Here is a 16,663-nt window from a genome sequence, read left to right as displayed (position 1 = left end):
TATTTTCTAATTGGATTTTCCCCCTACTGCTGAGTCTTAATAATTATTGTGTTCTGAAAACAAGTAATTTGTCATGTTTCTGGCTTACAAATATTTCCTCCAAGTCTATGTCTTGTCTTTTAATCCTCTAAAAATCTTACTAGGCTCTTTCACAGAGCAAAATCTTCTTAATTGGATGAGGTCCAATTTATCAATTTTTGCTTTTGTGTATTGTATTGTACTTTTGGTATTTAATAACTCTTTGCCTAGATCTAGACCCTGAAGGTTTTTCTTAAAATTTTTAGATTTTACAGTTCACATTTAATTCTGTAATCTATTTTGAGATACCATTTGTACAATGTGTGACACTTAGGTCAATTTTTGCTATGAATGTCTATTTTCTCTAACACTGTTTGTTGAAGATGTCTTTCCTCTATTGAATTGCTTTTTTTTCCTTTTGCATCTTTGTCAAAAGTCAGTTGGGTATATATGTGTGGGTTTACTTCTGGGTTCTGTATTCTATTCTATTGATCTTTGTGTCTTTCCCTAAACCAATACCATATAACCTTGATTAGTATGACTGTTACCAACAAAGCCGGTGCCCAAAGATGGGATCTTTTCCTGTTCAGTGTCACAGAGTCAATACATGAAGCCAAAAGTGAGTGTCAAGTAGTACAGGCTTTATTTGAAGGCCATGGAATTGAGAAGCGGGAGCATGACTAACAAATCAACTTCTCCACTAGTGTGGGGCTTAGGGGTTTAAAAAACAGGGTTTCTTTGATGATGGGGTTGGACATTAAAAGCAAGGGGAGGAATATTCATGTCTTTTCTGGAAATGGGCAGTGAATTTCCCAGAAGGAGAAGGCTGCTTTCCATTTTGTTCTTTTATGGCTTATTCCTATCATTGTCATAGAAATTGTCAACTGTCATGGCGCTACTGGGAGTGTCATTTAGCATGGAAATGAGATTATCCTGAAGCCTGATGTCTTTTTGAAGAAATTCAGTTGGCTATCTTGGTTCCAACCAGTCTCAGCTGGTCCAGTTACAAAGGGAACTTTTTATCACTGGCATTCTGTTTCTTAAAGACAAGCAGAGTTAGGGCAGGGTAGAAATTAAGCTATGTCAAATAGACATTACACCGGGTAACATGACTATATAAGCCTTGAAATCAGATAGAGTGATTTTTCCACTTTATTCTTGTTTTTCAAAATGGTTTTATCTCTTCCAGTGTCTTTGCTTTTTCACACGCTGTGGTCTGAATGTGTGATTCATATGTTAAAATCTAACCCCCAAGGTATTAATAGGAAAGTAAGGTCTTTGGGAGGTGATTAGGTAATGAGGGCAGAGCCCTCATGAATGGGATTAGTGCCCTAATAAAAGAGGCCCAAAGGATCTTATTCGCCCCTCCAGCATGTGGGGACACAGCAAGAAGGCACCATTTTTAAAGCAGAGAACAAGGCCTCACCAGACACTGAATGTACTGGAGCCTTGAACTTAGACTCCCCACCTCCAGAACTGTGAGAAGTAAATTTCTGTTATTTATAAATTCCCTAAAGTATTTCGTTATAGCATTCCGAAAGGACTAAGACACCATATATATTTAGAACAGTCTTGTCTATAATTGAAAACAATCTTGCTGAGAATTGATAGAAATTTATTATACACATCAGTTTGGGAAAAATAGATACTTTTATTTTTCTGAGTCTTCCAATTCAATAACACAGCATTTCTCCACATTTATTTAGATCTTTTAAAATTTATTTTGTTAGTTGTTAATACTGTACAGGTATTTTACACTTACACTTAAGTAATTCATTTTTGAATGATTATTAATTGTACTGTATTTGAAATTTCAATGGCCACATAGGTATCCATTCTGAGAATAGAGAAATATGATTGATTTTTATGTGTTTATTTTATGTACTTTGCCCATGCTGAACTCATTTATTAGTTCTAGGAAATTTTTATAGATTTCTTAGAATTTTCTACTGAAATCATCAAGAGATGCAAAAATAAAGGTGGTTTCATTTCTTCATTTCCAATCTGTACTTTTAAATTTCATTTTCTTGCCTTATTGCTCTGACTAGAATATTCAGTAATATGTCAAATAAGAGTGATGTTCATGCTTTGTTCCCACCTTAAATATAAAGCATTCAGTCTTTCACAGTTAAGTATGTTTAGCTTTACTTTTAATATGGATGCTCTTTATGAAGTGGAGAAAATTTCCTTCTATTTCTATTTTTTTTTTCTGAGAGTTATTGTTTTAATCATGAATGAGTGTTAAATTTGGTCTAATGGTTTTTCTGCATTGATTGATTGATATAATCATGAGATTTTTCTGTTTTAGACTGGTAATAAGATGGATTACACTGATTGATTTTCAAATATTGAACTAAACTTAGATCCCTGTGATAAACTCCATTTGATCATGGTGTATATTCATTTTATGTATTGCTGAGTTTTACTACTAACATTTTGCAATTTTTTTCCAATTTGACAGAGAAAAGATATCTTCAACAAATGGTCTATATTCATAAGAAATATTGACTTGTAATTTTCTCATTTTGTATTGACTTTTTTCTCATTTTGATATTAAGATAATACTAGCTTCATAAAATTAATTCTCTCCTCCTTTTATATTTTCTGGAATAGATTATATAAAATTGCCAATAATTCTTCTTTAAAAGTTTAATAGAATTCTCTAGTGAAATCACATGGGCCTGGAAACTTGGATGGGGAATTTTAAATAAAGAATTTAATTTCCCTAGATATAGGGCTGTTAAAATTATCCACTGTTGACCCTTAAAAAACACTAGCTTGAACTGCATAGGTGCACTTATATGGGAATTTTTTTCAAGCAAACGCAGATTGAAAATGCAGTATTCATGGGATACAAAACCTCATACACAAAGGGACAGCTTTTTCTATATGCATATTCCACAAGGTTTGAGCATGTATGGATTTTGGTATATACAAAGAATCCTGGAACCAGTGCCTCATATATAGGGAGAGATGACTGTATTTCCAGTGAGTGCTGGAAATTTGTGTTTTTTTAATAAATTGGTCTCATTGAAGTTGTTAAATTTATATGTGTAGAGTTGTTTGTAGCATTCTATTTTCCTTTTGACGTTTGCAGGGTCTGTAGTGATATCCTTTGTTTTATTCCTATATTGTAATTGTATCTTCTTTCTTTCTTTCTTTTGTTGGTCTTGTTAGTGATTTGTCAAATTTATTTAACTTTTTCAAAGAACCAGATCATTGTTTAAGTGACATTTGGTTGTCAATTTCATTGATCCCTGCTTTTGTCTTTATTATGCGTGCTTCTGCTTCCTTTGGGTTTATTGTCTCTTCTTTTCCTAGTTTCTTCAGATGAGAGCTTAAATTATTGATTTGAGATTTTTCCTTTTTTATAACGTTATTACTTAGTACTATAATATTCCTTTCAGCACTACTTAAGCTGTAGCTCACAAAATTTGATGTATCATTTTCATTTTCTTATGTACTTTTGTTTTTTTCCTCTAATCACATGACAGATGATTATTCAATAATTTTTTTCTGTTTTACTTGAGTCAAAACTTACTTTTTGACCCATGGGTTATTTAAAAGTGTGTTGAGTAATTTATAAGTATTTGGATATTTTCCTGTCATCTTTCTGTTATTGATTTGCAGTGTGATTCCATTGTGTCAGTGAAGATACTTTGTATGACCTCAGTTTTTTAAATTTGTCGAGGAGATTTTTAAGGTCTAGGATGTGTTCTGCTTTAGTATATGTTCTGCGAGCAGTTGAAGAGTATGTGTTCAGGTGTTGGGTGGAGTGTTTCTTAAATGTTGATTAGATCTTGTTGCTTGATGATGTTTTTGAATTCTCTATGTTTTCTGATTTTCTGTCTAGTCATTCTATCAATTTTGCAGGGATAAATGTTTAAATTTCCAACAATAATTGTGAAATTAACTGTTTCCTTTGTTTCTGTCAGTCTTTATTTCAGATATTTTTCAGCTATGGTGTCTGTTGCAGATGCATTAAGAATTGCTGTCTTTTTGGTGGATTGATACTTTATTTATTATATAATGTCCCTTTCTGCTTCTGGTAATTTTCTTTGCTTTGAAGTTTACTTTTTCTGAAACATTCTCTCCTGATTTTCTTTGATTAATTTTTATATAATATATCTTTCTCATTATTTTACTTTCTACCTGCCTGTATCTTTACATTTGATCCCAGTTTTCTTGGATAGCACAATCCCTTTTCTAATTGATGTCATTTGTATTCATCCATTCTCATGTTTCTAATAAAGACATACCCAAGACAGCCTGGGTAATTTATAAAGGAAAGAGGTTTGATTGAATCACAGTTCAGCTTGGCTGGAGAGGCCTCAGGAAACTTACAATCATGGTGGAAGGGGAAGCAAACACATCCTTCTTCAAATGGCAGCAGCAAGGAGAAATACCAAGCAAAAGAGGCAAAAGTCCCTTATAAAACTAGTAGCTCTCATGAGAACTCACTCACTATCACAAGAACAGCATGGAGGGGACTGCCCCCATTATTCAATTACCTCCCACCGGGACCTTCCTCCACAACATGTTGGGATTATGTGTACAACAATAAAAAATGAGATTTAGGTGGGTACACAGCCAAACCATATCATTCTGCACCTGGGCACACATGCAAATCTCATGTCATTGCATTTCCAAACACAGTCATGCCCTTCCAACAGTCCCCCAAAGTCTTAACTCATTCCAGCATTAACTCAAAAGTCCAAGTCCCAAATCTTATCTGAGACAAGGCAAGTCCCTTCCACCTATAAGCGTATAAAATCAAAAGCAAGTTAGTTGCTTCCTAGACACAATGGGGTAGAGGCATTGGGTAAACACACCCATTCGAAATGGGAGAAATTGACAAAAACAAAGGAGCTACAGGCCACAAGCAAACCCAAAATCCAGCAGTGTAGGAAAATCTTAAAGCTCCAAAATGATCTCCTTTGACTCCATGTCTCACATCCAAGTCACACTGATGCAAGAGGTGGCCCCCTATGGCTTTTGGCAGTACCACCCCTATGGCTTTGCAGGTTACATCCCCCTTCCTGGCTTCTGTCATGGGCTGGCCTTGAATGTCTGTGGCTTTTCCAGGTGCATGGTGCAAGCTGTTAGTGAATCTACCATTCTGGGGTCTGGAGGATGGTGGCCCTCTTCTCACAGCTCCACTAGACAGTGACCCAATGAGGACACTGTGTTGGGGCTCCAACCCCACATTTTCCTTTGGCACTGCCCTAGCAGAGGTTCTCCATGAGGGTTCTGCCCCTGCAGCAAACTTCTGCTGGACAGCCAGGCATTTTCATACATCTTCTGAAATCTAGGCCAAGGTTCCCAAACCTCAATTCTTGACTTCTGCACACATGCAGGCCCAACACCACATGGAAGCTGCCAAGGCTAGGGGCTTGCACCCTCTGAAGCAACAGCCTGAGCTGTATACTGGCCCCTTTTATAGGCAGGTAATGAGTGAGTAATACTGACATCATGAAAAATGGGGTATCCATACCATCAAGCATTTACCCTTTGCCTTACAAACAATCCAATTATATAATTTTCGTTATTTTAGAATGTACAAATAAATTTGTATTGACTATATTCACCTTGTTGCACTACTAAATAGTAGGTCTTATTTGTGTAACGATTAACCATCCCTGCCTCCTTTTCTAACCCATCACTACCCTTACCCTTCCCAGCCTCTGGTAATCTTTCTTTAATCTCTACGTCCATGAGTGCAATTGTTTTGATTTTTAGATGCCAAAAATAAGTGAGAATATGTGATGTTTGCCAAATGCTAATCACCAAGACAACAGGGAAAATGTCTCCAGGGCATGTCAGAGACCTTCATAGCAGCCCCTCCCATCACAGGCCTGGATGCCTAGGAGAGAAAAATGGTTTCCTGGGCCAAGTCCAGTGCCCCCCTACTGTGTGCAGCATTGTATCTTGGTGCCCTGTGTCCCAGCTGCTCAGCCATGGCTAAAAGGGGCAGGTAATGAGTAACATTCACATCATGGAAAAGTGGGGTATCCATACCATCAAGCGTTTATCCTTTGTCTTACAATCCAATTATACAATTCTTGTTATTTTAGAATGTACAAATAAATTAGCATTGACTATATTCACCTTGTTGTGCTACCAAATAGTAGGTCTTATTGTTCTTTATATATATATTTTGTAACCATTAACCAACTCCACCTCCCTTTGTAACCCCTCACTACCCTTACCCTTCCCAGCCTCTGGTAGTCTTCCTTCTACTCTGTCTCCATGAGTTCAATTGTTTTGATTTTTAGATGCCAAATATAAGTGAGAACATGTGATGTTTGTCTTTCTGTGCCTGGCTTATTACACTTAACATAATGACCTCCAATTTCATTCATGTTGTTGCGAATGACAAGATCTCATTGTTTTTATGGCTAAATAGTACTGCATTGTGTGTAAGTACCACATTTTCTTTGTCCATTCATCTGTTGATGGACATTTAGGTTGCTTCCAAATTTTGGCTATTGTGAACAGTGCTGCAACAAATATAGGAGTGCAGATATCTCTTTGATATACTGATTTCCTTTCTTTCATGTATGTACCCAGAATTGGGATTGCTGGGTCATAGGATGGCTCTATGTTTAGTTTTTTGAGGAACCTCCATCCTGTTCTCCACAGTGGATGTACAAATTTACATTTCAACCAAGAGTGTATGAGGGTTCCCTTTTCTCCACATTCTTGCCAGCATTTGTTATTAATGGCCTTTTGGATAAAAGCCATGATAACTGTGGTGAGATAATACTTCTTTGTAATTTTGATTTGCACTTCTCTGAGAATCAGTGATGTTGAGTATCTTTTCATATGCCTGTTTGCCACTTGCAAATCTTCTTTTGAGAAATGCCTATTCAAATTATTTGCTCATTTTTAAAATCAAATTTTTAGATTTTTTCCCTATACAGTTGTTTGAAGTCCTTATATATTCTCTAGTTATTGATTCCCTGCCAGATTAGTATTTTGCAAACATTTTCCTCCCATTCTGTGGGTTGTCCCTTCACTTTGTCGATAGTTTCCTTTGCTGTGCAGAAGCTTTTTAACTTGAAGTGATCCCATTTTTCAATTTTTGCTTTGGTTGCCTGTGCTTGTGGCATATTGCTCAATAAATTTTTGCCCAAATCAATGTCCTACTGAGTTTCCCTAAAGTTTTCTTGTAGTATCATAGTTTGTGGTCTTAGATCTATGTTTTAATCCATTTTGATTTGCTTTTTTTATATGATGAGAGATGGAGTCTTATTTCATTCTTCTGCATATGGATATTCAGTTTCCCAGCACCATGTGTTGAAGAGACTGTCTTTTCCCCAGTTTATGTTCTTGGTAACTTTGCCAAAAATGAGTTCACTGTAGCTGTGTGGATTTGTTCCTGGATTCTCTATTGTGTTGCATTAGTCTATGTGTCTGTTTTTATGTCAGTACCATGCAGTTTTGGTTGCTATATCTCTGTAGTATGATTTGAAGTCAGGCAATGCAATTCTTCCAGTTTTATTCTTTTTTGCTTAGGATGGCTTTGGCTATTCTTGTTCTTTGGAAGTTCCATGTAAATTTTAGGACTGTGTTTTCTATTTATGAGAAGAATGTCATTTGCATTTTGACAGAGATTGCATTGAATCTGCAGATTACTTTGGGTAGTATGAACATTTTAACAATATTAAGTCTTCCAATCCATGAGCATGGGATATTTTTCTATTTTTGCATCCTCTTCCATTTCTTGCATCAATGTTTTATAGATTCTGGCATAGAAATATTTCACTCTTTTGGTTAAGTTTATTCTTAGGTGTTTTATTTTATATGTAGCTACTGTAAATGGCATTATTTTCTTAATTTCTTTTTCAGATTGTTCACTGTTCTCATATAGAAATGCTACTGATTTGTGTATGTTGATTTTGTATCCTACAACTTTACTGAATTTATCAGTCTTAATAATTTTTGGATAGAGTCTTCAGGTTTCTGAAAATATAAGACCATGTCATCTGCAAACAAGGCTAATTTGACTTCTTCCTTTCCAATTTGGATATGCTTTGTTTCTTTCTCTTGTCTGATTGCTCTAGCTAGAAATTCCAGTACTATGTTAAATAACATTGGTGAACGTGGGTATTTTTGTCATGTTCCAAATCTTATAGAAAATACTTTCAGATTTTATCCGTTCAGTATGATACTTGCTGTGGATCTGTCATATGTGACTTTAATAAGTTGAAGTACATTCCTTGTGTACCCAGTCATTTGATACTTTTTATCATGAAACGATGTTAAATTTTATCAAATTCTTTTTCAGTATCAAATGAAATGATTATATGCTTTTTGTCCTTCATTCTGTTGGTATGATGTATCACATTGATTTGTATATTTTGAACCATCCTTGTATCCCAGGAATAAATTGCACTTCTTGGTCATGATAAATGATTTTTTTATTTGCATCAATATTGATTGGAGATATTGGCCTGTAGTTTTTCTTTTTTTGACGTGTCTTTGTTTTTTTGTTTTTTTGTTTTTGTTTTTGTTTTTGTTTTTGCTTTTTCCTTTATCAGGGTAATACTAGCCTTGTAGTATGAGTCTGGAAGTATTCGTTCCTCCTCTGTTTTGCAAAATTTTTCTCCCATTCTGTAGGTTGCCTGTTCACTTTGATGACAGTTTCTTTTGCAGTGTGGAAGCTCTTTAGTTTACTTAGATCCCATTTGTCAATTTTGCCTTTTGTTGCAATTTTTTTTGGTGTTTTAGTCATTAAGTGTTTGCCCATGCCTATGTCCTAAATGGTATTGCCTAGGTTTTCTTCTAGTGGTTTTATTTTTTTGGTTTGGGGTTTTATATCTAAGTCCTTAATCCATCTCGAGTTAATTTTTGTATAAGTTTAAGGAAGGAGTCCAGTTTCCATTTTCTGCATATGGCTAGCCAGTTTTCCCAGCACCATTTATTAAATAAGGAATCCTTTCCCAATTGCTTGTTTTTGTCAGGTTTGTTGAAGACCAGATGGTTATAGATGTGTGGTGTTACTTCTGAGGTCTGTCTTCTGTTTCATTGGTCTATATATATGTTTTGGTACCAGTACCATGCTGTTTTCGTTACTGTAGCCTTGTAGTATAGCTTCAAGTCAGATAGTGTGATGTTTTCAGCTTCGTTCTTTTTGTTTAGGATTGTCTTGGCTATAGGAGCTCTTTTTTCTCTTTGTTGGTTCCACATGAAATTTAAAGTAGTTTTTTCTAATTCTGTGAAGAAAGTCAATGGTAGTTTAATGAGAACAACATTGAATCTATAAATTACTTTGGGCAGTGTGGCCACTTTCACAATACTGATTCCTCCTACCCATGAGCATGGAATTTTTTTCCATTTGTTTGTGTCCTCTCTTATTTCCTTGAGCAGTGGCTTATATTTCCCCTTGAAGAGGGTTTTCACCTCCCTTGTAAGTTGTATTTTCAGGTATTTTATTCTCTTTGTAACAATTGTGAATGGGAGTTCACTCATGATTTGGCTCTCTGCTTGTCTATTGTTTGTATTTATAATTGCTTGTTATTTTTGCACATTGATTTTGTGTCCTGAAAGTTTGTTGAAGTTGCTTATTAGCTTAAGGAGTTTGGGGGCTGAGACGACAGGGTTTTCTAAATATAAAATCATGTCATCTGCCAACAGGGACAATTTGACTTCCTCTCTTTCTATTTGAATACTCTTTATTTCTTTCTCTGGCCTGATTGCCCTGACCAGAACTTCCAATACTATGTTGAATAGGAGTGGTAACAGAGGGCAACCTTGTCTTGTGCCAGTTTTCAAAGGGAATGCTTTCAACTTTTGCCCATTCAGTATGATATTGGCTTATGGGTTTGTCATAAATAGCTCTTATTATTTTGAGATATGTTCCGTCAATACCTAGCTTATTGAGAGTTTTTTAATTAAACAATGTTGAATTTTATCGAAGGCCTTTTCTGCATCTGTTGAGAGGATCATGTGTTTTTGGTCACTGGTTCTGTTTCTATGATGGATTATGTTTATTGAACCAGCCTTGCATCCCAGGGATAAAGGCAACTTGATCATGGTGGATAAGCTTTTTGATGTGTTGCTGCATTCAATTTACCAGTATTTTATTCAGGATTTTCATATTGATGTTCATCAGGGATATTGGCTTGAAATTTTCCTTTTTTGTTGTTTCTCTGCCAGGTTTTGGTATCAGGATGATGCTGGCCTCCTAAATGAGTTAGGGAGGAGTCTCTCCTTTTCAATTGTTTGGAGGAGTTTCAGAAGGAATGGTACCAGCTCCTCTTTGAACCTCTGGTAGAATTCAGCTGTGAATCTGTCTGGTCCTGGACTTTTTTTTTTGGTTGACAGACTATGAATTACTGCCTTAATTTCAGAACTTGTTATTGGTCGATTTAAGGTTTGGCTTCTTCTTGGTTTAGTCTTGGGAGGGTGTGTGTGTCCAGGAATTTGTCCATTTCTTCTAGATTTTCTAGCTTATTTGCATAGAGGTGTTTAAGTATTCTCTGATGATAGTTTGTATTTCTGTAAGATCAGTGGTGATATCCCATTTATCATTTTTTATTGTGTCTATTTGATTCTTCTCTCTTTTCTTCTTTATTAGTTTAGCTAGTGGTCTATTTTTTTCATCTTTTTAAGAAACCAGCTTCTGGATTCATTGATGTTTTGAAGGGTTTTTTGTGTCTCAATGTCCTTCAGTTCTGCTGTGGTTTTGGTTATTTCTTGTCTTCTTTTGAGTTTGTTTGTTCTTGTTTCTCCAGTTCTTTTAATTGTGATGTTTGGGTGTTCTTTTCAGATCTTTCCCTCTTTCTGATGTGGGCATTTAGTGCTATAAATTTCCCTCTAAACACTGCTTTAGCTATGTCCCAGAGATTCTGGTACATTATGTCTTTGTTCTCATTGGTTTCAAAGAACTTATTTATTTCTACTTTAATTTCGTTATCTACCCTGAAGTGTTTCAGGAGCAGATTGTTCAATTTCCATGTAGTTGTGTGGTGTTGAGTGAGTTTCTTAATCCTGAGTTCTATTTAGATTGCACTGTGGTCTGCGAGACTGTTTGTTTTGATTTCTGTGTGTGTGGGGGTTTTTTTTTTTTTTCTCCGTATTTGCTAATGAGTGTTTTCCTTCTAATTATGTGGTCAATATTAGAATATGTGCTATGTGATCCTGAGAAGAATGTATATTTTGTTGATTTGGGCTGGAGAGTTCTGTAGATGTCTATTAGGTCTGTTTTGTCCAGGGCTGCGTTCAAGTCCTGAATATCCTTGTTAAATTTCTGTCTTGTTGATCTTCTATTATTGACAGTGGGGTGTTAAAATCTCCCACTATTATTGTGTGGGAGTCTATGTCTCTTTGTGCATCTCTAAGAACTTGTTTCATGAATCTGGGTGCTCCCGTATTGAGTGTATATATATTTAGGATAGTTAGCTCTTCTTGTTGCATTGATCCTTTTACAATGATGTATGACTTTCTTTGTCTTTTTTTATTTTTTTGGGTTTAAAGCCTGTTTTGTCAGAGACTAGGATTGCAATCCCTGCCATTTTTGCTTTCCAATTGTGTGGTAAATACTCCTCCATCCATTTGTCTTTATCCTATGTGTGTCTTTGCACATGAGATGGGGCCCCGAATATAGCACACAGATGGTTCTTGACTCTTTACTCAATTTGCTAGTGTCTGTCTTCTAATTGGGACATTTAGCCAATTTACATTTAAGGTTAATATTGTTATGTGTCAATTTGATCCTGTCATCATGATGCTAGCTGGTTATTTTGCACATAGTTGATGCAGTTTCTTCATAGTGTCATTGGTCTTTATATTTTGGTGTGTTTTTGCTGTGGCTAGTACTGGTTTTTCCTTTCCATATTTAGTGCTTCCTTCAGGAGTTCTTGTAAGGCAGGCCTGTTGGTGACAAAATTCATCAGCATTTGCTTGTCTGTAAAGGATTTTATTTCTCCTTTGCTTATGAAGCTTAGTTTGGCTGGATATGAAATTCTGGGTTGAAAATTTTTTCCTTTAAGAATGCTGTATATTGGCCTCCATTCTATTCTGGCTTGTAGGGTTTCTGCAGAGAAATCCGCTATTGGTCTGATGGGCTTCCTCCCTTTGTAGGTAACTGGACCTTTCTGTATGGCTGCCCTGAAGTTTTTTTCCTTCATTTCAACCTTGAAGAATCTGACAATTACGTGTCTTGAGGTTGCTCTTATCTAGGAGGATTTTAGTGGTGTTCTCTGTACTTCCCGAATTTGAATGTTGACCTGACTTGCTAGGTTGAGGAAGTTATCCTGGGTAATATACTGAAGTGTGTTTTCCAACTTGGTTCCATTCTCCCTGTCACTTTCAGGTACACCAATCAATCATATGTTTGGTCTTTTCATATAGTTCCATATTTCTTGTGGCTTTGTTCATTCTTTTACATTCTTTTTTCTCTAATCTTGTCTTATTTCAGTAAGTTGATCTTCAATCTCTGATATCCTTTCTTCTGCTTGATGAATTCAGTTGTTAATACTTGTGTATGCTTCACGAAGTTCTCATGCTTTGTTTTTCAGCTCCATCAGTTCATTTATGTTCCTCTCTAAGCTGGTTATTCTAGTTAGCAGTTCCTGTAACCTTTTATCAAGGTTCTTAGCTTCCTTGCATTGGGTTAGAACATGCTTCTTAAGGTCAGAGGAGCTTATTACCCACCTTCTGAAGCCTACTTCTGTCAATTCATCAATCTCATTCTCCATCTAGTTTTGTGCCTTTGCTGGAGAGAAGTTGCAATCATTTGGAGGAAAAGAAGTATTCTGGTTTTTGGAATTTTCAGCATTTTTGCACTGGTTTTTCCTCATCTTTGCGGATTTACATACCTTTGATCTTTGAGGCAGATGACCTTTGGATGGGGGTTTTGTGTGGAAGTCATTTATGTTGATGTTGATGTTTTTGCTTTCTGTTTGTTAGTTTTTCTTTTAACAGTCAGGCCCCTCTTCTGCAGGTCTGCTGCAGTTTGCTGGAAGGCCACTTCAAACCCTGTTCACCTGGGTGTCACCAGTGGAGGCTGTAGAACAGCAAAGATTGTCGCCTGCTCCTTCCTCTGGAAGCTTCATCCCAGAGGGGCACCAGCCTGATGCTAGCTAGAGCTCTCCTGTATGAAGTATAAGGCACGGGGGTCAGGGATGCACTTGAGGAGTCAGTCTGCCCTTAACAGACCTTGAGCACTGTGCTGGGAGAATCCCTCTGGACAGGATCAGCTTCTCTCTTCAGAGCCGGCACGCAGAAACAGTAAAATGCACTAAAGCTGCTCCCACAGCTACACCTGCCCCCAGGTGCTCTGTTTCAGGGAGATGGGGGTTTAGTCTGTGAGCCCCCTGACTGGGGCTGTTACTTTTCCTTCAGAGATGCCCTGCTTAGTGAGGAGAAATCCAGAGAAGCAGTCTGGCCACAGCTGCTTTGCTGTGCTGTGGTGAATTTGCCCAGTCCACACCTCCCAGCCTCCTTAGCACTGTCAGGGGAAAACCACCTACTCAAGCCTCAGTAATGGTGGACACCCCTCACCTCACCAAGCTCCAGTGTCCCAGGTTGAATTCAGACTGCTGTGCTGGCAGCAAGAATTTCAAGCCAGTGGATCTTAGCTTGCTGGGGATGGGATCTGTGGGGATGGGATCCACTGAGCTATACCACTTGGTTCCCTGGCTTCAGCCACCTTTTCAGGAGAGTGAACGGTTCTGTCTCACTGGAGTTCCAGGCACCACTGGGGTATGAAAAAAACTCCTGCAGCTAGCTTGGTGTCTGCCCAAACAGCTGCCCAGTTCTGTGCTTGAAACCCAGGACCCTGGTGGTGTAGGCACACGAGGAAATCTTCAGATCTGTAGATTGCAAAAACTGTGGGAAACACCTAGTAACCCAGCTGGGTAGCACAGTCCCTCAGGGCTTCCCTTGGCTGGGGGAGGGAGGTCCCCCAGCTTCTTATACTTCCCGAGTGAAGCAACACCCCACCCTGCTTCTGCTTGCCCTCTGTGGGTTGGACCCACTGCATAACCAGTCCAAATGAGATAAACTGGGTACCTTAGTTGGAAATGCAGAAATCACCCTCTTCCGTTGATCTCATTGGGAGCTGCAGACCAGAGCTGTTGCTATTCGGCCATCTTGGCCCCTCCCAATATGATGGCTTTTCTTGGCACTCATTCTCTCCCCTGCTGCCCTGTGAAGAGGTGCCTTCTGCCATCATTGTAAGTTTCCTGAGATTTCCCCAGTGATGTGAAACTGTGAGCTGATTAAATCTCTTTTCTTTTTTTTTCATAACTGAGATTTTATTGGTTGAGGATCAGGACAGACATTTCAATTTGTACAAAATTCTTAACATACATAACCAAATTCTAAAAAGCCATGTATTGTAATTCTTTTTTAAAGTTATTCCAGTGACTTTCTAGCTTAAAATTTGGAAGCAAATTTTCCTTAAGAGGATATCAAGTACCAGTATCTTCACATGTTGGTCAGCTGTTACATATGGCCCACCAGTTCACAACTGAATAGCTGGTACACTACATATTCAAATTTGTAATCTTTCACAGCACAGTAACAAAGTTATTAGGAAAACAGGACTACCACAACCAAAGATGTTACAGAGTGCACACAATTCTGACAGGGAGTGCCGTGATCAAGGAGTGGTTTTCTTTAGGAAACAATTCTACTAAAAAACAACATGCGAATAGAAGTAATTTAAAATGTTCAAGACATTAAATGCAGGACTGACTCCATATTGCCATTCAATATGCTTTCTATTATAGTATATAAAAACTAACCCCCCATCTATGGAATGTTAAGCTGACACCCGAGACAGTCAAAGTCTCCCATAATTCAATATCCCACACTATTTTCTGGTTGTACCAAAAAATAAACAACCAGCAAATGATTTTACCTCTTAAAAAAAGCATTTACACTTAAAAAATGGGATGAGGTAGGATTCCCTCCTTCTTAAAAATGTTTGTAGAGTTACTAAAAAACTTGCATTTACAAAATAGTTGATAAAAATATTCCTCTGGATTGTACAAGAAGGGAGACAGGGACCACTGGTAAGACATGGTATATGGTATTAATTAGACTTGGCTTCTTTTTCTCCTGCTTCATCAGAGGCTGGACTCTCCTCAGTTTTCGTTTCCCCGTTTTTTTCTGCAGGTAAATCTTCTTTAGTTTCTTGGTTAGCCACTTCGACCTGTTTTCCCTTTGCTCCCTTTTCCCTTTTGTTTGTACATTTTTGTCTGAAGATTTATCCTTCGCTGCTGCCTTTTTCAGCTTCGCTTCCACTTTTGCAGGAGGTTTAGCTGACAACCGCGCCGATCATCCTCTTCGGCTCTTCCTCGGCGGCCCCTTCGGGGGAGCTGACCTTCCTCTTGGGCATCCTGGGGGCGGGGAAGGCGCGTGCCAGGTGGGTGCCTGCGGGTGGAGGCGGGCTGAGAGCCTTCCCGAAACTGGGCTGCCTGGCCGCTGCCACTCCTCCCGCCGCCCTAGCTGCTGAAACCCACTAAACCTCTTTTCTTTATAACTTACCCAATTATGGGTATTTCTTCATAGCAACATGAGAACAGAATAACACATTTTCTTTGGATTAAATCTGCTTGGTGTTCTATAACCTTCCTTTATTTGGATATTGATATATCTCTCTAGGTTTGGGAAGTTCTCTGTTATTATCCCTTTGAATAAACTTTCTACCCACATCTCTTTGTCTACCTCCTTTATAAGGCCAGTAACTCTTAGATTTGCTTTTCTGGGGCTATTTTTTTGATTCTATAAGTATGCTTCATTGTATTTTATTCTTTATTCTTTCATCTCCTATGACTGTGTACTGTCAAATAGCCTGTCTTAAAGCTCACTAATAATTTTTTTCTGCTTGATCAATTCTTCTATTAAAAGACTCTGATTTATTTTTCAGTATACCAGTTGCATATTTCTGTTCCAGAATATCTGCTCGATTTTTAAAATTTTAAAAATTTTAAATAATTTTAAAAATTATTTCAATCTTTTTGTTAAATTTGTATGCTAGAATTCTGAATTCCTTCTCTGTGTTTTCTTGAATTTCTTTGAGTTTCCTCAACACACACGTTTAAAATTCTGTCTGAAAGTTCACATATCTGTGTTTCTCCAGGACTGGTCCCTGCTGGCTCTTTTAGTTAATTTAGTGAGTTCATGTTTTCCTGGATGGTTGTGATACTTTAAAATGTTTGTCTGTGTCTGGGCATTGAATAGTTATTTATTTATTGTATTCTTCTCAATCTGTGCTTGTTTGTATTCATCCTTCTTAGAAGACTTTCAAGATATTCAAAAGGACTTGGGTAATGTGATCTAAGCTGTATCTGCTTTAGGGTACACCCCAACCCCAGTAATGCTGTGGTTCTTGCAGACGTATAGAGGTAACATCTCAATGATCTTCGGCAATATCCAGGAGAATTATCTGGATTACCAGGCAATGACTCTTTTTTTTCTTTCTCTACTTTCTCCCAAATAAACAAAAGTCTCTCTCTCTATTCTGAGTCACCTCTATTCTGAGTCACTTCACCACCAGGTGACTGTTCTGAGTCACCTGGTGGTAGAGTGATGTAAGCATCCCTGTGGCCACCACCACTAGGACTGCACTGAGTCAGACCTGAAGCCAGCACAGCACTGGTCTCACCCAAGAGTTGCTGTAACCACTGCC

General features: G+C 37.6%; 1 pseudogene; it reads right to left on the bottom strand.

The window, feature by feature from the left end:
* Positions 1-14,782: 14,782 nt before the first annotated feature.
* On the bottom strand, positions 14,783-15,370 carry LOC119620890 (non-histone chromosomal protein HMG-14 pseudogene; annotated as a pseudogene).
* Positions 15,371-16,663: the final 1,293 nt, after the last annotated feature.

This window comes from Chlorocebus sabaeus, chromosome X (assembly GCF_047675955.1).
Source record: "Chlorocebus sabaeus isolate Y175 chromosome X, mChlSab1.0.hap1, whole genome shotgun sequence".
Taxonomy (NCBI): Eukaryota; Metazoa; Chordata; class Mammalia; order Primates; family Cercopithecidae; genus Chlorocebus; species Chlorocebus sabaeus.
This window is presented reverse-complemented; position numbering and strand designations above follow the sequence as displayed.